Below are 22,576 nucleotides of genomic sequence, written 5' to 3' on the forward strand. Positions count from 1 at the left end.
TCAAGAGTAAGTGTGTGTGTGTGTGTGTGTGTGCATGCATGCACGCGCACGCACGCGTGTTTGTATCTTTTTGAAATGCCAAATATAATTAGAGGAGTTCCTTCATCATCTTCAAGGATGTCTAAGTGACTTAAATTTATGATGGAAACCATTGAACAATTTCAGTAAATATAGGAATAAGTCATGTATTTCAAAGTAGTCTCACACAAAGCATTTAAAAATACCGAGAGAATAACTATGGTTTAAAACAATTTCATAGACTACTGTGGAGGAAAACTTTATCTTTTTTAGTAGAGGATAGTCCCAGTCATGAAGGAGCCAGGGCAAAGGGGAAAGTGGTAAAACAGTAATGCATGAACAAATTTGGAAAAAAATAAGAATGAAGAGGCCTGTTCTATGTAAAACAACAAAAAGGAATAATCTAGACCAAAGAATCTTGGATCTGTTTTTGGTTCTGAACTGTTAAATGGAACATTTTGAAAAGGGGAGGTGAACTCGTTGTTGTGTCCCTGAAGCTCATGTGTTCTCAATGCCCAGCAAACATAGACTTTTCTTGCAGGGCATCTGGGGCGGGGGGGGGGGGAGAGAGAGAGAGAGAGAGAGAGAGAGAGAGAGAGAGAGAGAGAGAGAGTTGGGGTGGGAAGGATCTAACCAGAAGCATTAGATTTTGTTGCCACATTTGGCCTGGTAGGCAACACATTTCCAAAATTGGCTTTTATCCCACAGCACCCTTTGAGGGTAAGATAGAAAAGCTTTTTTCTTTCTGACATTTTAATTTTCATGTCTTCCAAGGAATCCTACCATATTTTTAAGTAGGTACAACACATAGTACTTAATTTGTGCATTTAAATAAGCAGATCTGACAAAACAATAAAAGCTGTATAAGGTTTATGTGGGCAAATTGCCACTTCTTGAACTTTGAAATTTGCATGCACAGTAAGTTGGAAGTTTGCTAATTAACTGTATGCACATGACCAGAAATAGGCTCACAAATATTGTTTCTTGTCACAAAGGATGTCTTTACAGTATGCCAAACAAAATGCACCTTCGGATGATATATCCAGGTCAAAAATGATGTGTATCATAACATTTTTAGCTTCCTGGTCTCACCTTTTTCACTACTGTATTTGGCGCAGTTACCTGAGAACATTTTCTATTGCTGGTTGTCAGCTGTGTAGGATAACAAAGTAGAATACTTGCTTTAACCCATACAGTAGACTTTGGGGAAAACTGGCAATCCGTACCTCTTGTAGAAGAAACACGAGATGTTTGGACTGTCAGATTATATGAAATTATGGAATCTTCGAATAGGAAGTATAATATTTACTAATGCTTTACTGAAACAAAAACCCCACATATAAAGAGACTCAATCAAGGCAGAAGATTATTTTGTTCACATGTAGACCAAGGGTGAGCAGTTCAGGATTGTAGGTAAGACTCTGCTCAAGACAGTCATTCAGGGTCCCAAATTCCTTCAATCATGTGGCTCCATCCTCCTCCAGAGTGTTGTCCATGTCTATTTAGTTGACTCTAGGTCATTGACAAGTCCAGATGCCATCCAGTAGAAACAAAAAAAGAGAAGAAGGCAAGAGAGGCAGCTTCATTTTTAAGATGATGATGCAGAAATTGGCTAGAATACTTGTGCTCATATCCCATTGATCAGAACTCTGTCACATGGATAGAGAGGTGCTGTGGATAATGAAAGCTGACAGAAATTCTAAGATAGAAGATATAATTCTACCTCTCACTCTGTCTGGCTGGCAAATCCACAGAAATGAGTAAATCACGTTGAATATTACAGAGAAACTCCTTGGGCTTTTACATGCCTTCATTTCTATTGATTTAATGAAGGACTGATAAAAAATTTAAAATGTTAAGCCATTGAAGAAACTTCAAATAGCTTTCTCTTGATCTGTGAATTGTATGAATTAATGTGAGATTCATATAGCTTAAATATAGTTCATAGTTTCTTTTTAGTGTCCATTTATTTGAAAAAAAATTAGAAGAGGTCTACTATAAAATTTGTCCTTGTAACTAATGAATCTAAATTACCTTAATGACTGTGAAAGTCAATACATTGATTAGTTCAATAAATGCTATTCATTGTACACCTCCTATGAGTCTGTGGTTGTTGTATGCACAAGGGAAGATACAAAGCTGAATAATTTGCATAGGTCTCAAAAGTCAATGCAGGTAAGGTTCCTGGGTCCAGATATTCTGACACCTTACAAAATGTGGGTATGAAAGACTTTCCACTCTAATCCTCTTTTTTTTTTGAGACAGAGTCTCGCTCTATCCCCCAGGCTGGAGTGCAGTGGAGTGATCTAGGCTCACTGCAACCTCTGCCTCCTCGGTTTATGCCATTCTCCTGCCTCAGCCTCCCAAGTAGCTAGGATTATAGGTGTCCGCCATCACGCCTGGCTAATTTTTGTATTTTTAGTAGAGATGTTGGCCAGGCTGGTCTCGAACTCCTGACCTCAGGTGATTCACCCACCTCGGCCTGCCAAAGTGCTGGGATTACAGGCCTGAGCCACTGTGCCTGACCTGTATTGCCTCTGGATGTGACATTCATAAATCTTCAATTTTACATGAAAGAGAGAAAAAAACAGCAATAGATAGTTGCAGGTCCCCCAATCTCCTAATTAGTTCAATGAATGCTTTGTGATCACTATGTGGCAGGTACCTTGTAAGCATCTGAAACCAGTGGTGGAGAAGATAGTTTCTGTCTTCCTGAAACTTATGTTCTAAATCAATCATTCCCAATCACTGATCGTCAGCATAGTCCAGATATGCTTGCAGGTTTTCATTCAGCAGCTGTAGCAGGCACTACAATTATAAACATGGTGCCCCTTCCTTTTTTTTGGCATCAAAAAATATGCCTATTTAGGCTGAAAAAGAGCAGAGGCTTTGAACTACAGGAAATATTCTGGGGTCCAAACTATGGTACTGATTCAGTCAGTGGAGAGTGGATCTTTTTATTTTATTTTTTTTGAGATGGAGTCTTGCTCTGTTCCCCAGGCTGGAGGGCAGTGGTGTAATCTCGGCTCACTGCAAGCTCCACCTCCCGGGTCCATGCCATTCTCCTGCCTCAACCTCCCAAGGCGCCCACCACCACACCCGGCTATGTTGTTTTAGTAGAGACAGGGTTTCATCGTGTTAGCCAGGATGTTCTCGATCTCCTGACCTCGTGATCCGCCCCTTGGCCTTCCAAAATGCTGGGATTACAGGCATGAGCCACCGCGCCTGGCCTGTAGAGTGGATCTTAAAGCCTCTTCTCTCAGAAACTTCCCATGTAATTTTCATGAGCAGTTAATGTGGAGAATTACATTTTTGCATGCAATTTGGGTCTGTTTCAACATTTTATAAAAACCTATATCTTGCCATGTATAATTGGTGATGGGTCTGCTAGGTTTCATTGATGAGAATTTGAGGAGTCACCCAATGGTTTGTGACTGTGATGACTGTTACTGGCTCTCTGCACAATGTGCCTCTGTCTGACACCATCTTTTAGGTTTAACTCTCAAGTTAATCCCAATATTTAGAGCATTTTTTCCTCGTACTAAATATGTATGGTTTATAGTTCTCTATTATCAACCTATCCCTTAGTTTTGAATTAATCTTAAAAGCACTTTTAACTTCTTACTGTATGCAAAGCACAGTATATTAGAAATTCATTTATATATTATTTGAAAAATGACTTAGATTAATCTCACTGTAGTTCAACATATATCTTTTTTTTAAAAAAAGCATCACACATCCATCAATCATTTGAAGCCCTTCTTCCAGCTGCAGAAGTGATCAATTTAAGGACATTCACTTATTTCTCTGTGCACGGAGAATATGAACTTTTCATTGCATTTTAATTCATGTTTTTCCCTCTTTTATTGTCACATTACCTGTCAGATATGAACTTTGTATCCAAAGGTTCCTTTTCCTTCTATAGCAATGTGAATATTTTGTTAGCTATTTTTCTTTCTTCTCACATTCTTTCCCCCCATAAAATTGTGTAAAAATGGCATTTGACCTATTTGTTTGTTTTATAACAAATATAGTGTTAAACTGAGAGAAAATGAGTCTTCTTTCTGATGCCTCTTCTAGAGACCATTGAAAATATATAGAATCTATTTGCTTGGCTCTACACTGTCCAAATTTGAACATCATTCTGAAGTTAAAGCTGTCCCTGAGGACTGGTGACATTTGATCTGAGTAACAGCTATGGTACTCAGTTGAGGTCGTTCTTTCTATATGGGTTTCAAAGCTGGAAGCTCAGAAAATCCATTAAAGCCAGAGTTAGAGCCGAAATAAAGGTGATGACATAGCCATTTGAGGTGAGAAAGGTGAGCTTCTTCAGAGGGTTTCAAGAAAGTGCATAATGAAGACAATTTTGGAGCCATGCCTCTTCGGTACTCCCAGCTGCCTAACTCAGATCTCCCATGGCAGCCCTAGGATGAAATGCAATGTGACCTGATTAAATGCTTACAATGCTCCCACCAACCTGCCTCTATCCCTCATCGAAACACCTCTTTTAATGCTGCCCTCATTTCGTGGGTCTGATTGAACCTTGCTAATATAAGGACTGAGTTTTATGATGCCGCTCTGAGAGGATGCTGAGCAGCAACACGAACTGCTTTTATTTTTCTCTCCAGAGCACACATAGAATGAGAAAAAAGTATTCCTTAATATTGCCACATAATGGAGAGGGATTACATCTACTCGTAGCATCACTGTGAAAGTTACCTGTTAACTTCTATTAGAACTCATTAAGCAGTGCCTTTTATTCCCTTGGCTCCCAGCCTCCTTGACAGCTTTAGCTGAACAAGATCTCCAACCATCTTCAACAACCTATATGCTCCATCAGGCCCTGCGTTTAGACTGTTCTATGCCAAGCACAGGGAAATCTTGTATTGTTTCTTATTCCAGACAACCAGTATCATCCGTCTTTGGGGGTTACTGTTGGTAGTCTTGTCACTCAGACTCAGCCACAGGCATGAAGCCTCCTTTGATTATATTTCAGTTCCTTAACAGGAACTGTTCTGTTACCTCATTTGCCTGCTAAAAACCCATAGAGGTTCCTGTCTTGTTAAATGTAATTCTGTTGCAATTACTGTCAAATATTAAATTAAAAGTAGTTAGCTCATTAACAGCTCCCCCCAACAATCGATTAAAAAGTTTTATTTTTTAATATAAGGGTGGCTAGCATTTACGTGTGAACTCCTTTCTTATCTTTGGAATCTAATTAAAGTCACTTGGAATGCTCATTCTTTCACATGATCCCAGAATTTCTGGGGCACGGAAGAGGCATGCAGTGGGAACCAAAGGATGTGGCATGAAACCACCTCAGAGGCAGAGACTGGGTCTGGAAGAACCAGCTGAAGATGTGGCATGCACAGTCAAGGACAGGCACTGTCTCTGGCCTCAGAGGCATTCATCAGGATGTACAAGGGTGGAGGTTTCTAATTTGGTCAGAGCTCGGATATGGCGAATACAAGAGCACATGACCCTCGAAAGTACAAGGGGGGTAGGCAGGGACACTGAGCATTGCATAAGCAGAAACACAGGGCTGGGGCCAAGTGGGCTGGATTTCAGGTGGAAGATGGCCAGATTGCAGTAGGATCCAGTCTTGGAAGGAGCAGTAAACTAGGCAGAAGACTTCAAAAGGAATAATGAAATAGCAATAAAAACACTGCCCTCTAATCAATGTTTGCTATAACATCTAAAGCGATTCTTTAAGAAATATAAAGCAGATCGTACCACTGTGCTGTCTAAACTTTTCAGTGACTTCCTAAGCCAGTCTTATTAATCTCAAAACGGGAAAGAGATCACCCAGGTGTTTTTGTTAAAGTGCAGATTCTGACTTGGGGGTCTGGGGTGGCATTCAAGTTTTTGCACTTTCAGCAAGCTCCCAGGTGATGTGCGGACCACGCTTTGAGGAGCAGGTACTTGGAGTACAATCCAAACGGCCTCACCTCACCCCATTCTCACCCATCTCTCTCCACATCCCAGCCACTTGCATCTGTTTCCCACCTCACAGGCTTCATAATTTCTGTTTGCTGTGCATGGAGTGCCACTCACCCAGCTCTTCTCGCTCTTCCTTCTCTGGTCTCAGCTTAAATGGCATCTTCTCAGTATGGCTTACCCTGACGGCCCTCATTCCAAAACAGCCCCCTCATTCCCAGTTATTCTCTATCAAAGTAACTTTGATTTTCAACTTTGATCATAGCTAGCTCTTAGTCTACAAGCATCTATTTACCAATTCAATTGTTTTGTATATTTGTCCCTAATGAGATACAAACTTCCAAAAACACAGGAACAATTATTGACACATTTTACACTCTATCATTTATTAAATTCTGTCTATGCACTCTACATTGTACTAAGTGCTTTATATTTATCTCATTTATTCCTAGCATCCAGTGTGTAAGTTAGGTCTTTTTAATTACTAGGTTACAGACAAGATAATAGACACCCTTTAAAAACACTAAACAGAAACTGCAAGCATTTGAGCAAAATAGAGATCCAGAAAAATAGCTATTGCATGTGCTGCCCTGACTCTGCCTGTGTTTTACCTCCCGAATGGAGACATTTAGACTGGAATGACCACTACCATCTCCACATGGTCCCCAAGGGTACACTGCCCAAAGAAGGACAACAATCCCATTGCATGGCTGAGCTAGTCCAACACTAGAGATGACTGCTAAATAAAGTAGAACAAAAAGGAATTGAATAAGGAAAGCAACTAGAGTCATCAATGCGACCAAACATACTATAGCTGCTGCGTATTGTGCTCCAGTCACGGGCCCCCCACTGTAAGAATATCAGTCAAAGTGGCAAAGGGGAGATTTCAAATCCCAGGACAAAGGTATTATGTACCTTGAATAGACATGTGCTCCTCTGAACCTCCCCTCCCACCAGTAACCAGGGGCAGGAATACCCTAGCCAAGTTCGTTTTCTCCTTTCTGTAGGTAGAAATTCTAGTAAGAATGTATTTTGACAGATTTAGCATCTGGGGTCCACACATAGCTTTTCCATGCAAGATGGGGGCAGGTGCAGCCCTTGCTTTATCAGGGAGGATAATCCAGGGTTTAGAATTAAGTACTAAGTCTCCATTGCCCTGGATGATCTTGAACAGGGGCATATGAGGTCACGTACATAATTCTATATATAAGTAAGAATTTCATTTCTTATTGTGGTGGAAATGAGGAGTAGGAGAGTACGGGTTCTGACTCTAGAGCTTCTTGAAATGCCAGCTTAGCTGCTGACCCCCCTTGAAGGTAGATGTGCACAGGGGCCTGCCGTGTGTGCTTATTATTTTTGATGGATTACAGTCTGGCTGCAGGGCAGGAAGCTCAAACCCCCAGGGTCACATTGTTGTAGCTTGCAAAGATGTTGAGGCTTGAAACATTTCACTGTAGCCAGGCTCAATGAGAATTTCAGGTATTATCTTCAGAGTCCCTTACTCTTCCTTCTTCTTCGGGTTTGCCCTAGATATAAAAAATTATGCCAAATTGCATTCCTCTCCCACACCCTTCTACACATACACTCAAGCTGAATATGAAAATTGGTCTCTAATTGTTGGATATAAGCTTGACTAGCTTTGAATTAACAGCTAAAGCTGTATTCATTAATCTGAACAGGGAAGAGCAGGCAGACTGTCACAACACGGCTCAGTTCAGTAGTCATGCAGAACAGGTGAGGGAACAGGCGGCACTTCGAAAGTGCAGCAGCCAGTCTCCATCAGCCCCATCACCCAGTGACGAAGAGGGGGAGGCAGCCAGCCACATTGGCTCCACGAGATGGATGGCACACCTCAAAGTCCACTATCCCAGGGCATCCCAGTGATGATTGATGGCTATCCGCAGCAATTAAGCTGCAGAGCTTTTAAATGTCATTTTAGAATGGAATGCCATCTCATAAATGTGTTGGTTAACATTTATCAAACATGTGGATGGGGTGGGGTTGGTGGGCTATAGAGTCATTCTTTGGGGAAATAAGAACAAAAGTTACAGCTTTTAAGTGGGAAACCACGTGAGTAAAATTTGATAGTATTTCCATGAGTTCTCTTCGACATTGAAATAAACTGCAGAAGAACCTTTCTGTGTTGAGATTTGCTGGGGTATGGTGAAACGAATGTACTTTATAACAAAGGGTCAGGAGAAGTGGTTTTAAGCTCTTTTACATATGATGACGTATTTTAGAGAAATCACAACCTACCTGTATAAATGGGAGATGTAGGTAGGAATGAGTGTGCTAGAATCACCTGAGGAGCTTTAAAACATACCAATAGTATAGATGCTTACCTTAGAGATTCTGATCCAGTTTGTCTGCGGTGAGATATATATACATATACATACATATATATATATGTATGTATACACAGCTGTGAAATCTCCCCAGGTGATAGATATGTATATTCTTCATTCTTACATTTCCATAATATTTCTTTCTATGTAGATATTCCCAAAGTAGAGAACACTTATTAATTAAAAAAAGCTTTTCATAAGAACAGCATGCAGTGTTGAAGGACAAAAATATAGGGTGATCAATATTTTTCTTGCCACCAATTTGTATTTACTCATTAAATCAATCATAGGTTAAATAACTCTTGACAATTCTTATCAAATTCAAAGTTTTAAGTAGGGGACCTGGATTTACTTGAACATGGTGTAGCAGGGACCATGAATCTGGAAGTGTATTGTATTGATAGCAACCTCTGTAAAAGGTAGTTCGAGTAAAGTTTATTGAACAGCAGAAAATTGCTGATTAAAGTTATCAACTCTCCTTCCTCCATTTTGGCCTTTTTTTCTGTTTATTTCTCTGTTCTGATTACAGTTAACTGGTGGCATAATATTTTTTAGACATGAATATGATTTTAAATTTCTCCTTCCTGTATTTTCTTTCCCAACTCCATTCCTGCATTCAAGCAAATAGCTGGCTTTGTAATTTTCACCTCAGGGGAAGAATAAGGGTAAAAAAATGCCATATACAAGTTTAGGTTCTCAAACCTTGTCTGTTTAAGGAGATTGTTCTTATACAGGCAATGCCCTCCAGATTAGTGAATTCTCCAAGGTAGAATGAAAGGTAATAAAGGGGAATGAAAAGAGATGAAGAGGAAGTGAGAACAGGGACCTCAGTGGGCCCAGGAGATACGTTGTGGGCTTTGTTTGCAGGAGGGGTGATGAGGAGGCAGTACAACCTAAGAAGGGCATATAAAAGCTAAGGAACATGATTTATAATCCTTTGGGTATATACCCAGTAATGGGATGGCTGGGTCATATGGTACATCTAGTTCTAGATCCTTGAGGAATCGCCATACTGGTTTCCATAATGGTTGCACTAATTTACAATCCCACCAACAGTGTAAAAGTGTTCCTATTTCTCCACATCCTCTCCAGCACCTGCTGTTTCCTGACTTTTTAATGATTGCCATTCTAACTGGTGTGAGATAGTATCTCATTGTGGTTTTGATTTGCATTTCTCTGATGGCCAGTGATGATTATTGCAGCACTATTCACAATAGCAAAGACTTGGAATCAACCCAAATGTCCATCAGTGACAGACTGGATTAAGAAAATGTGGCACATATACACCGTGGAATACTATGCAGCCATAAAAAAGGATGAGTTTGTGTCCTTTGTAGGGACATGGATGCAGCTGGAAACCATCATTCTCAGCAAACTATCCCAAGAACAGAAAACCAAACACCGTATGTTCTCACTCATAGGTGGGAACTGAACAATAAGATCACTTGGACTCGGGAAGGGGAACATCACACACCGGGGCCTATCACGGAGATGGGGGAGGGGGGAGGGATTGCACTGGGAGTTATACCTGATGTAAATGACGAGTTGATGGGTGCTGACGAGTTGATGGGTGCAGCACACCAACATGCACAAGTATACATATGTAACAAACCTGCACGTTATGCACATGTACCCTAGAACTTAAAGTATAATAATATATATATTAAAAAAAAAAAAGCTAAGGAAAAGGGTGATTAAGCCCATTCTCCATAATGGAGACTCCCTGTATTAGTCTGTTCTCAGACTCCTATAAAGAACTACCTGAAACTGGGTAATTTATAAAGAAAAATAGTTTAATGGACTAACAGTTCCACAGGCTGTACAGAAGGCATGACTGGGGAGGCCTCAGGAAGCTTACAGTCATGGTGAAGGGTGAAGGGGAAGCAAGCATGTTTTCACATGGCATCAGGAGAGAAAGAGAGAGAGAGAGTGAAGGGGGAAGTGCCACGCACTTTCTGTTTTTTTTTTTTGTTTGTTTTGTTTTGTTTTGGGATGGACTCTCGCTCTGTCACCCAGGCCGGAGTGCAGTGGCATGATCTCAGCTCACTGTAACCTCCTCCCCTCAGGATCAAGCGATTTTCCTGCCTCAGTCTCCCGAGTAGCTGGGATTACAGGTATCTACCACCACGCCTGGCTAATTTTTGTATTTGTAGTAGAAAAAGGGTTTCACCATGTTGGCCAGCCTGGTCTCAAACTCCTGACCTCAGGTGATCCACCCGCCTCTGCCTCCCAAAGTGCTAGGATTACAGGCATGAGCCACCATGCCCAGCATCAACCATATCTCATGAGAACTCACTCACTGTCATGAGAACAGCAAGGGAGAAATCTGCCCACATGATTCAATCACCTCCCTCAAGGTCCATCCCCAACAGTGGGGATTACAATTCAACATAAGATTTGGGTGGGGACCCAGAGCCAAATCATATCACACCTACAATGGAGAAACCCAGTGAGGTGAAACCAACCTAATTGTCCCATAGAACTGGTATTTAATGGTTTCTTTTCAATAAACATAGAAGATAATCGTCCCAGTCTTAAAACTTAAGAAAGTTGTATTTGTCTTATGTGAGTTCTTTTCTCAGGAAATCAACCATCAGGACTTCGAGATAGTATAAAGAAACTGAAACTTACCAGATTGCCACATCTGGACAATGAGACACCAGACTCCTCACCTGTCATGATTGCCTAAGTGACCACCTGCTCTTCCTGTTTACCAACTCCTCTTCCTTACCTCTTCCTAATTCCTGTTTTCCTGCATGTCATTACATTTCTTCCCTACTATTTAAACCCTAATTTTAGTCAGTCAGGGAGATGCTTTTGAGACTCATCTCCCATCTCCTTGGCTGCAGCACACAATGAAAGCCTTCTTCCCTGGCAATACTCATTGTCTTAGTGACTGGCTTTCTGTTTGGTGAGCAGCAGGACCTCGCCAGATCCCCTGGTGCTTTGGTAACAAGAAGATGGCTGTGAGGCCTGTTTAAGAATATATGCCATAAATAGCTTATCAGGTATTCCCCTGTCTGTAAGCAACAGCAAGAACCACCAGACCCAAAGGGGCCTTTGGGACAGAGTTATCTCAGTAGCAATTGTGCACACCAATGGCAGAGCACTGGGGCAGAGGATGGACAGGTCGGAGGATGCTGGTAAAGATGAGAGACGTAGGAGTGGATGAGCCACCTACTTGCTGCAGCAGCATGCAAACTCCAAGAAGCAAATGAACTGGAGTTGTGTGGTGGAATAGGGGCCTCAAAGATAAATTGTTGTCCTTTAAAAACCTCTGGGGATATAAATCCTCATGCTATATCCTTTTGATAGAAATAAAAGTTAAAATTAATCATGAAGTGTAGTTTGGCAAGTACCTATAGTCATGTATGATTATGTCAGAATAATCATACATATGGCAGTCAGAATTCTATGGAGTATTAAAATGAATCCCCACTTAGAACACGTTCTCATTCTGCTCAGAGTATTCTCTTGCTTTAAATGAAAACAAGTAGAGAAACAGACTGATAAGAGATAATTCCATTTGCAAGAGGCAAAGTCTAATCTATTTGCATGCAAAAGTGTAGAAGAGTTTTTTACTTTATTCATCACTCCATTAATATAATTTCAAAAGGGAAGGCCCAGACTGAAAACAGGGGTTATTCACATTTTGAACAAACTTCTCAGGCATGAGTGAGCAAAGCATTCAACTGTTAGACTTTGTTGCTTCTTTACCAGCTGGAGATAAGCACAATGGAGGTCATCCTATCTAATCTTAAATATGGATAGACATATACACGTAGTTGGGGTTGGAGAAGAAATTATTTTGAAGAATGGTAAATAATAGGTCTTTTATGTACAGGTGTGCAAGTTGGGATAACATGTTCCATGGTGTCTATTTCCGTCTTGTGTCAGTCTACAGAATGATTGACTGAATGAAAATTTCCATAGTAAACAATGAGAAATAGCTAAGAGTCATGTATATGAAACACCATTCTGCAACATGACAGAGGGATTTGGAACGACTGGAGATACTTCCACCCCAGGAATTTCCAGGACATCTGGTAAGTCAACAACATGATCACAAACATTGTGGCCAACAATGTGAGTTTTTGCAACAATGTATTCATTTTCCAAATGTTCCAGCTGAGAAAGCCACACAGAACATTCCCACCATCTAGCAGATGGCTAATGGGGAAGCCAATATTTTCTGTGGAAACCAAAGTTTCTTCTTCTAATGTTAGATATTTTCAGCAGAGAGAACAAATAAGCATGTTTTTAAATTTCATTCTCCCACTCTCAGAAAGAAAATGTATTGTATACTATTAATTTTAAAGAGTATGTAAGAAAAATGTTTTTTCTTTCCCTTAAGATTGTAGAATGAAGAGATTGCTAGACCCAGAAATGTTTGGTGGTAGTGCGAATGGCTGCTACTTTCCTATGTGACATGAGATGGAGGGGTTGGGGAAAATTTTGAGTCCGTATTTTTTATTATTATTATTTTCATTGCTTTGTAGGGGAAAATTTTAAGTATATTATTGGAAATGAGTTTGCTCTTACCTATGTCTAGATTTACAACTAACTTGTAGGATGTAGAGATATGAATGGGACTTGATTTTCATAGAAAATGAAACAAAATGAACAAGGCTCAATTACCACATTTATTTTAGAAAGAGTAGGAGGGGATGGCAAGCAAAAGATAAAATGCTGTTTGAGTAGCATTGAGTTAACACCTCTAGTTTTGTAGACTACCCTTTCCGGTGCCAGGAAAGTGGTCAATTCACCTTAAAATATTTTACCTTCACTTGTCACTGTCAAGCATTCAAGTAAATATTTGGAAAAACATGCCTATGTAAAATACTTCTAAAGGTATGCATTTTTTATAAATGCATGTTTCTATTTGTTTTTTGTTTCAACGTGTTATTTAAGAAGTTTAGAGGACCATGTTGAAGTGGGAGTTTCTCCCACTTTTCCAGTAATAACTGCAAATGAGTGTTTTTATGTCCCTGCAATCTGACTAAAATCCTTTAAAAAAAATTAATTGCGATACTGCCATGCAAAGATATTGGCATGTAAAATTGCACTTATTTTTGTAACAAGTTATTTCACTCTTAATATTAAAGTTACTCTGTACCTACTATGTACAAGACAATATGCTAAGCTCTGCTGGAGACACAAGAAATTTACACTGAAGTTTAATGGTGCAAAGACATACTTAATTTCGTTAAGTTATTAATCTTATCTGCCTTCCTCTTTTAAAAAACTGGGTATCTTAGGTGAAAAATCCATTTGGTGGCTGCTAGGAGTCTGGCTTTCCGAAGCCTGTGCAAACTGGAGTCAAATGTATTATTCAGGAATGGCTAATAGGCTCTCTCCATGAGATGAAGATATGGTCTTCTTGGAAATAGAGTGAGGTTGAAAATCAAGAGAACCAAAAACTTGTAAACACCTCCTTAGTGTGGTATATGAACAATTTCTCCTCATTCTCTAAAGAATCCCATGTCCTAATCCCCAGTATTTGTGTTTATATTAATTTTTATGGCAAAAGGACTTTGCTGATGTTACTAAATTAAGGATCTTGAGATAGGAAGATTATTCTGGATGATTGAGTGAGCTCAATATAATCACAAGTGTTCTTATAAGAAGAAAACATGAGGAACTGAATCAGAAGAGGTGTGACTATAAAAACAGAGATTTGAGTGATAATGTTTTGAAGATGGAAGAAGGGGCTGTAAACCAAGGAATGCAGGTAGCCCGGTAGGTAAAGCAAGGAAACTAATCCTCCCCTAGAGGCTCCAGAAGGGAACACAGCCCTGGCAGCACCTTGACAAATACACTTTTATCCAGTGTGACTGGTCAGATTTCTAACCTACAGAACTATAAGATAATAAGCTTGTATTGTTATAAGCCACTATTTGGGTAATTTATTTACTGCAGCAATAGAAAGCTAGTACAGTAATAAATCCATAAATAAGTACTGTAAGATCTTCTTGAAGGAAAATGTAAACCTAAGTATATAAAAGCTGTGGAATAGCAATAATTATTCTTTCCCAACTCTGGCAGGTCTATGTGGTCTATGTGCAAAGACCAGCAACAGCTTTACTCAGGAGGAACAAGGAACAAGAGGAAAAATGTGGAAAGATGCTTCTCCTGCTCTCTGCAGCCACCTAAGTTTTGCTTAAATCTATATCCCTTTTCTAAATAAATTGGGAAACTACAAGAGATAAACACATATAATCTCTTCTTGCCAACTCGTAGACAGACTTCCAAAGATAAAAAAAAAATCCTAGAAAAGGCTCAATTGAATATTACTGGAGTACTAACTTCTGATTTTAATATGATCTGTTTTCATAGCAAACACACCATTCTGGAGGAGTAGGGATGACAATGACTTGGCAGATAATTCCTGAAGTTCCATGAATTTCTTTGCCATCTATTATATTTGCTTCTTTACAAAAACTCAGTAAGTTTCTACTTGGTATTGAATATCTTAGTGGACAGATATCAGAGAGAACAGGAACTGGGAAAAACAAACAAAAACAAAAGCATTTAACCTATAAAAGGGAAGAATCATCACAGGGATGACAGCCACCTGGTGCGCTGAATATTTTCCATTACTTCTGCACATTCCTGTACAATAAGCAGAAACAAGAGCAGCAGTCCTCCATCTTGGTCCTGTTTGTACCAAGACTGAATGGGGGTCCCACTTTTGATTCACCTTTATTCTGTAGGACAAGATGTCAATAGATTGGCTCTCTCTTGAGTCTAAGCCTCCTGAATGCCTGAGCCTGAAGTCACCTCTGAGTGACTCTAAAGAAACCCACCATCTTTCCCTGGATTCCTCCATAGGAACTTGGTCTTCTGGATTACAGTCCTTATCAAATTTTATTTTATTTTATTTTATCTTATCTTACCTTATCTTATTTTATTTTATTATCTTTTGAGACGGAGTCTCACTCTGTCACCCAGGCTGGAGTGCAGTGGCATGATCTTGGCTCACTACAACCTCAACCTCCCAGGTTCAAGCAATTCTCTGCCTCAGCCTCCTGAGTAGCTGAGATTACAGGTGCCCGCCACCATACCCAGCTAATTTTTGCATTTTTAGTAGAGACGGGGTTTCGCCATCTTGGCCAGGCTGGTCTTGAACTCCTGACCTTGTGATTCACCCGCCTTGGTCTCCCAAGGTGCTGGGATTACAGGTGTGAGCCACCGCAGTTGGCCTGTATTTTAATTTTTTTATCTGCCCCCTTCCCCAATATGTTGTGAACTCCTTGCGGTAAGGCATGGCATCTCATTCATCTTTGGATTTCTGGTACCTAGGGCGATGACTTCACTCACTGAGCACTTCATATATGCTGATTTCAGCTGTTAAAGGAGGAAATCATTTTCTCTTCTGGAATGATTCAATATTTTTATAACCCTTTCCTGCCACTAAGACTTGAATCCTCAAACTATACTGGACCCTATTCTTTACTTTTCCATCCACTCAAATATTCATTAAGCCTGCTTATGCATTCTTCACAGTTATACCTCCCTTTGCATTGCTAAGAAACTCTCCATATTATCCCCTTGGCTATATTGACTGTTTCCAAGTATAACTGTATGGACTTGCCACAAGATGGCTGCACCATAATTACCCAAGAAGTTTATTACAAAACAGGCCCCACCCCCAGAGTTTCTGACTGAATAGGTATCACGTTGGAGTCTTTATTTTTAACAGCTTACCAGGTGTTATAGGATGAATTGTCTCCCCAGATTCATATGATGATGTCTAGCCCCTAGTACTTCATAATGTGAACTCATCTGGAAATAGGGTCATTATAGATGTAATTATGTAGATTTAGATGAGTTCATGCTAGAGTAGGATGGGTCCTTAGTCCAATATGCTTGGTGTTCTTATAAAGTTGATATTTGGACACACACATGCACAAAGGGAGAATACTGTGTGAAGGCAGAGAGCAAGATGATGCTTCTGAAGGCAAGGAATGCCAAAATTTGCCAGAGATCACCAGAAGCTGTGGGAGGGGCATGTAAGAAATTCCTCCTCACAGCCCTCAGAAAGAACTAGCCCTACCAACAACTTGGCCTTGCACATCTGATCTCCAGAACTGTGAGATGGTAAGTTAAGACATATAGTTTGTCTTACTGTGATAGAAGAGCCCTAGAAAACTAGTATACCAGGTGATCCTGATACACTGACATGATTTTTGACCTGGACTCTTAACACTCCTCTACATTAAAACCTTAAATATCTCAAAGGGCCATTATAAGGACTAAATGAATTAATATTTATAAAATGCCTAAAACAGGCTTGGCCTATAATAAGTGCTATCTACACGTTAAATTTTTCAAAATCCTTACTGTGGAAAGCAGCAATATTGGTGTGTGTATATATCATGATATGATTTTAGATGGTATAGACATAAAAATAAATTATTAACAATAGTATAATTGATACATCGATCTCACAGTTTTTCAAATTTAGTTTGAAGTTATGTTACCAAAACACCAGGGATTCAGTCTAGATCTGTCTGCTCACTGCACAGAAAGCCAATCACCGAAACTACAGGTATTACCAGGGAAGAAGGCTTTAGTTGGGTGCTGCAGTTGAGAGGATGGGAGCTCAGTCTCAGATTCATCTCCCTGACTGACTACAACTAGGGGTTTATGTAGCAGGGAAGAAATGTGACAAAGTGTTGAAACAAGAACTAGAGAGGGAAAAGGATACATCTGGTGCCCTGATCTAATGAGTTTCAGTTCTTTGATACTTTTTTTGAGAGGCTTGAAGGTCCTTTCCTGAAGAAGGAACTCTGATAAAACAAATACAGGTTTCAAGCTTTAAGAGCAGAAGGGCCAATTTCTATGTTGATCCAAAAGAACAGTCTATGGGAGTAGTGGGCCGGTTTCAGTTCCATCATGGTTTTGTAATAATCCATTTTAGAATACATTGCATCTTAGAGGCCTCTGCATGCTCATGAATCTTCAAACTTTAAGTCACTGGAGCATCTGTGATATATTGCTGGGACATAGGCAGATTGCTGGAATGGAGGGTTGTCAACCAACTCTTCTTAGGTGTATCAGTGCCTTTTCAGCAGTAACATGGCACTTTCTTTGGTTTATGGATAGACAACATAGTGAAGATATGATTCCAATAAATGCAATTTGGGATACAAAATCCTACAAAATTAATATGAACAAATAATCTGCCAGGCACTCTGCTGGATGATTTACCTGTATTATTTAATTTAATTCTCATGAAAACCCATGGAGGTAGTAGTATATTATCCCCATTTTCAGGGGATAACTGGTTTTCAGGGGAAAACTGAGGCTCAAAGAAATTAAGTAATATGCTATAGAACACAGAACTCGTAAGTGGCAAAACTGACATTTAGGCCCAGGCAGTCTGACACCAGTGCCTATCCTTCTAATTTTCTTGTTTTAGTGCCTTTAAAAAAATTATATGTCTTCTTCTGAAAGATAGCATATACATAAAAAAGCATACACACATGCACACACATAATTTAAAGAATACTTGTAAGACAGATACATGTATAAGCACTAGCCCAATCAATAAAAACAGGGTTGCTAGTGCTCTAGAAACTTCCTGTGCAGGCTGCTATGATTCAGTTCCCTTGTGACATCAGAAGAAGGCAACACTTTCTGATAATTATGGGTACCATTTTCTTCATCATCTGTCATTTTATTATCTGTGCTCATAACACTCAACAATGCTATCATTTTTTGTTGCCTAACATTCAGTGCCTTCTGCACTATAGGCTCTGGTCTTCTTTCCCATTATTTTCCCACTTGAACCCTCTTCTATAACTTCTGGTTGATTTATGTGACCCCAACATGCTGAATGTATTGCTTCTTCCTTCATATTTATTCCAGTAAATTCCTTTCTCCAAGCTTTCTGTCCCCACATTTACCCTTTCTTTACAGGTTGCTTTTCTGGTGGGTTTGTCCCATAAGGTTTCCTTCTCCCCTGAACTGCTCTAGTCCTTGCATCTATTCCATCTATTTTATACTTTTCTCACATCATGGTTTAATGCCATTCTTTAACACATGAAAGTGTTAAGGTATTTTCTACTATTATTAATATTTTATTTATTATTAATTTATGCATTCAACAAACATCTATTAAACACACAGTGTGGCTGGGTGCAGTGGCTTATGCCTGTAATCCCAGCACTTTGGGAGTTTGAGGTGGAAAGATTGCTTGAGCTCAGGAGTTTGAGACTAGCCTGGCCAACACAGCAAGACCTCATCTCTAAAACAATGTTTTTTAATTAGCTAGGTATGGTGGTATGTGCATATAGTTCCAGCTACTCGGAAGGTTAAGGCAGGAGGATTGCTTGAACCAGAAGATCAAGGCTGCATGGAGCTATAATCATGTCACTGTACTCCAGCCTGGGTGACAGTGAGACCCTGTCTCAAAAACAAACAAAAACCACAAAAACACAGTGTGGCAGATATAGGTTCTACATGTATAGCAGACAATAATACATGCAAAGTCCCTGCCCTCATGGAGCTTGCATTCTGGAGCAAAGAGACAAATAATAAACTAATAACAAAAAAGTAAATAAGATCATTTCAGACTTCGATGAACACTATAAAGGAAATGAAACAGAGGTGGGGGGTGGTGAGAAAAGAGGATACCCTGCGATCTTAGGTCTTTTCTTCCATCTGAAGTAATAAATTTTCAGTCAGGTAGAATAGCAAGTGCAAAGGCCCTGGGGCAGAAACAACCTTGGCATGGAGTGGATGAGGAGAGAGTAGGAGAACAAGAGGTTGGAGAAGTGGTGTTGAATAATCACGTGGGGATTGTACAGGCCCTGATAATGAGCCTAGTTGCTTTTTTAGATGTAATAGCATGCCACTGTAAAGTTTAAGGAATGGAAGGTACATACTTTCACTTCCTTATGAGCTCTTACCTTATACTGTCTTCTAACTTTTAATGTACACATCTTTTGCCTTAACTAGAGCATTCAATTTTTGTAGTTGCTTCAAATATTTACTCTTGGTGTAGCTAATATTGTTGTAAAACCTATGTGGCTGCCCTTTCAAGACTGTAATTACACTAACATTTTATTTCAGTTTTTAGCAATGTCAAACTTTCCAAGAGTACTGACTCTACTCAGAAAGGCATCAATTCAGTAAAGTTTCAATTGGACAACTGAAGTACATTTATGTGGTTATTACACTGTCAACAAACATGACCTGCCTCGCGAGCAACTCCAGAAGTGCCAAAACACTTGTTAGCTGTTCAAAATCTAGAGTGTGCCTTCTTTACGATTAGGGGTAACTTGATGAGACTTGAATTCCAGCTGACCTTTGGTGCACTTCTCAAAGCAAGACATGCAGCACTAGGAATGGGAACTGAGGTTTCTGATAAAAACTGACAGACATAGCCATTGTCTTTTCAGTTAAATTTTCTAGGGACTTTTCCGCATTTCATCTCCATACAGGATGAACTTCTGAGGATTTTACACAAGGAAAGCAACTGTCAAGAAGTGAAAATGAACCCTAACCAAATGTATCAACGTACAGAACTGAGATATGAATTTATAAGGTGAGAGGAGATCCATTAATAATAAAGAGATCTTTTTTTTTCTTTTGACAGCTTGAGAGCATACATCTGGCACTGAACCTTCCATGTGGTTGATATTTAGATTGTTCTTTATTATCTAAATAAGCAGCAATGTGCTTTGGAGGCTGAAAGAAAGGACTGTAATTCTGTGAGACAAAGCAGGCCTGGAGCAAGGCATATGGCTGTTGCCCTCAGGCAGAGGTTTTCAGTTCCTAAAGTCGGGGCGGGTCCTGCTGCTAGCAAGTTGGGATTAGTTATTAGAGAGTGTTCCCAAGGCGCCACTGACTCCAAGGAAAGCACTGAAGCTGTGATCACACTCCATTACTCCTCAACTTACTAATGAGCCAAATTTCCAAAAGGGAGTGCTCCCTTTAAGCATGCAATTTTATACTCACCAAATGACCTGCAGTTGGACTTACAGATGGATGATACTTAAATGGCTCAACCAGTCCAAGTAGCCAGTCACTTGACCCTGATGCTACAGAAGTTAATGACTCATTGCTCCAAGAATAGTCTGAAAAACCTAGGTCAGAAGATGTTTTAAAACGTTTTTATTAGACACGTTCCCCCAGAGATGGAGTTTAGAAGGAAACAGTAGAGTTCCAGTGACCTGGCACCTACTCTTCAATTTTAAAATCAACAGACATTTTCCAGGCCCTGTGCTAGTTGCTAAGGATAGAGTGGTGAGCAAAACAGAAAGGGGTGCTGTCTTCATGGAGCTGACATTCTCTGAGAGACAGAAACACACATGCAATTGTGCACAGTAAGGCTACACAGAAATAGATTGATTGGAAAGATGTATTTAAGGCCCATGGAGGAACACAGTAAGGGGCTGAGCCCGTAAACCAAAAAAATCATCAAACAACACACACGGTGTTTTACTTAATTCAGGTAATAAGAAAAGGTCTCAGTGAGAACGTGACCCTTTTGTTGAGACCTACAATAAAAGGAGTTGGTTATGAAAATAGTGGCCTCGGGAAGGTGAGGACCTTCCAAGCAATGGGCACAAAAACCTGACAGTAGGGAAAACCTGGATGTATTGGAAGAACTGAAACTGTACTCAAGTGTGCAGACTGCATATGGGCAGAAGGAAAGAGTGATGCGTCATGGACAGAAGGTCTGAGCAGGCAGGGCATTCCTAGTCATGGGAAGACATTCGGATTTATTCTAAGTGCAATGTTAAGCTACTGAAAGTTTCTCAGTTGGGGGAGATAGGATCAGACTAGTGTTTTGGACAGCATGACCATTTTCTTTGCATTTCTAAATATCCTTGGCATATTGATAGAACTTGGAGTTCTTGACAAAACCGATACTGTTCTAAGTTCACAGATTTCAGTTTTTCTTCCTCTTACACCATTCATTCTAATATTTCTTGTGTCTAATGTTTGCTATGTAGTGTCTTTGGACACATAGAGAAGATAAACATTTACTGTTTAAGGGGAAAGACACAACACAAAAATGAAAAATATTCATACAAATGACCCATGTGTCCCCAGCCTGAAGTTCAGACACTAGGAGTTCAAAGAGAAGCAAGTCTTTGAACCCAGAGGTTATGAAAATTTCTTTGAGCAACTGTCAGGAAGTGAAAAGGAACCCTAACCAAATGTATCGACTTATAGATAACTGAGATATGAATTTATAAGGTGGGAGGAAATCTGTTAATAATAAATATATCTCTTTTTTTTTTTTTTGGACAACGAAAAAACCTCCTTGAGGAGGTTGCTCTGTCCCTGCCTCCCCCAACCACCAGGATTCTACATCAGTCAACCTATTTTAATGTGTAAGTCTATAGATACACGGCTACAAAGGCCCTATATAAAGAATGCAGAAGTTATTATGTATTTTACTTGTGTGTGTTTGTATGTGTGTGCGGGTGGGTGCGTGGTTAGAGACACCTGTAATCCTGGGAGTTTGGAGGGCCAAGATGGGAACATTGCTTGAGATCAGGAGTTGGAGACCAGCTTGGGCAACATGGGGAAACCCCATCTCTACAGATTTAAAAAAAAAAAAAAAATAGCCTGTCATGGTGGCATGCCCCTGTCATCACAGCTACTCAGGAGGCTGAGGTGGGAGGATTGTGTGAATCTAGGAGGTAAAGGCCGCAGTGAGCCATAATTGCACCACTGCACTCCAGCTGGGAGAAAGAGTGAGACCCTGTCTAAAATAAAATAAACTTAAATAAAAAAAGAAAGAAAATGAAATAATATCACAGAAATGATGTCATTATGTGTAGTAGGAAGATACATGGGAATCCAAACTCCCCACATTAAAAATGTTGAGTCATATAGCGTTACAGAGTTAGACTATTAGCAGATTTCAAAAAGGAATCTAGGAGAACACAGGTCTTACCCAAGGGGATTTTTGGTGTTGTTTCTGATGACTTAAAAATCTGTTTCCATTATGTCAACTAGAAACCCACTTTCCAAAAAGCTAATAGATGGGATTCTTGCTATCATCGAATAAAACATAGGTGCTTAGAGCATAAAGACTTATTTTCACTTGTATTCTTATCTTGGTAAAACAGTCTGCTGACAGTGTCACCCTTTGTCTGGTGGAGGTTTAGTGCTGCTGCTGTCGGTATTAAAGCCAGAAAAAGAGAGAGGGGCGCTGGGAGATACTTTAACTGCCACAGGCATAAGCCATTATCTTCACTCTGTGAAAAATTGCCCGATTTCTTCTCTTGATAAAACTAGACATGGGTTTA

The 22,576-nt window shown here is 39.9% G+C and overlaps 1 pseudogene; it reads left to right on the forward strand.

The window, feature by feature from the left end:
• The window catches only part of LOC103879268, a 346,426-nt pseudogene that overhangs the window by 243,150 nt on the left and 80,700 nt on the right, over positions 1-22,576 (forward strand).

Source organism: Papio anubis, chromosome 15, assembly GCF_008728515.1.
Source record: "Papio anubis isolate 15944 chromosome 15, Panubis1.0, whole genome shotgun sequence".
Classification (NCBI taxonomy): domain Eukaryota; kingdom Metazoa; phylum Chordata; class Mammalia; order Primates; family Cercopithecidae; genus Papio; species Papio anubis.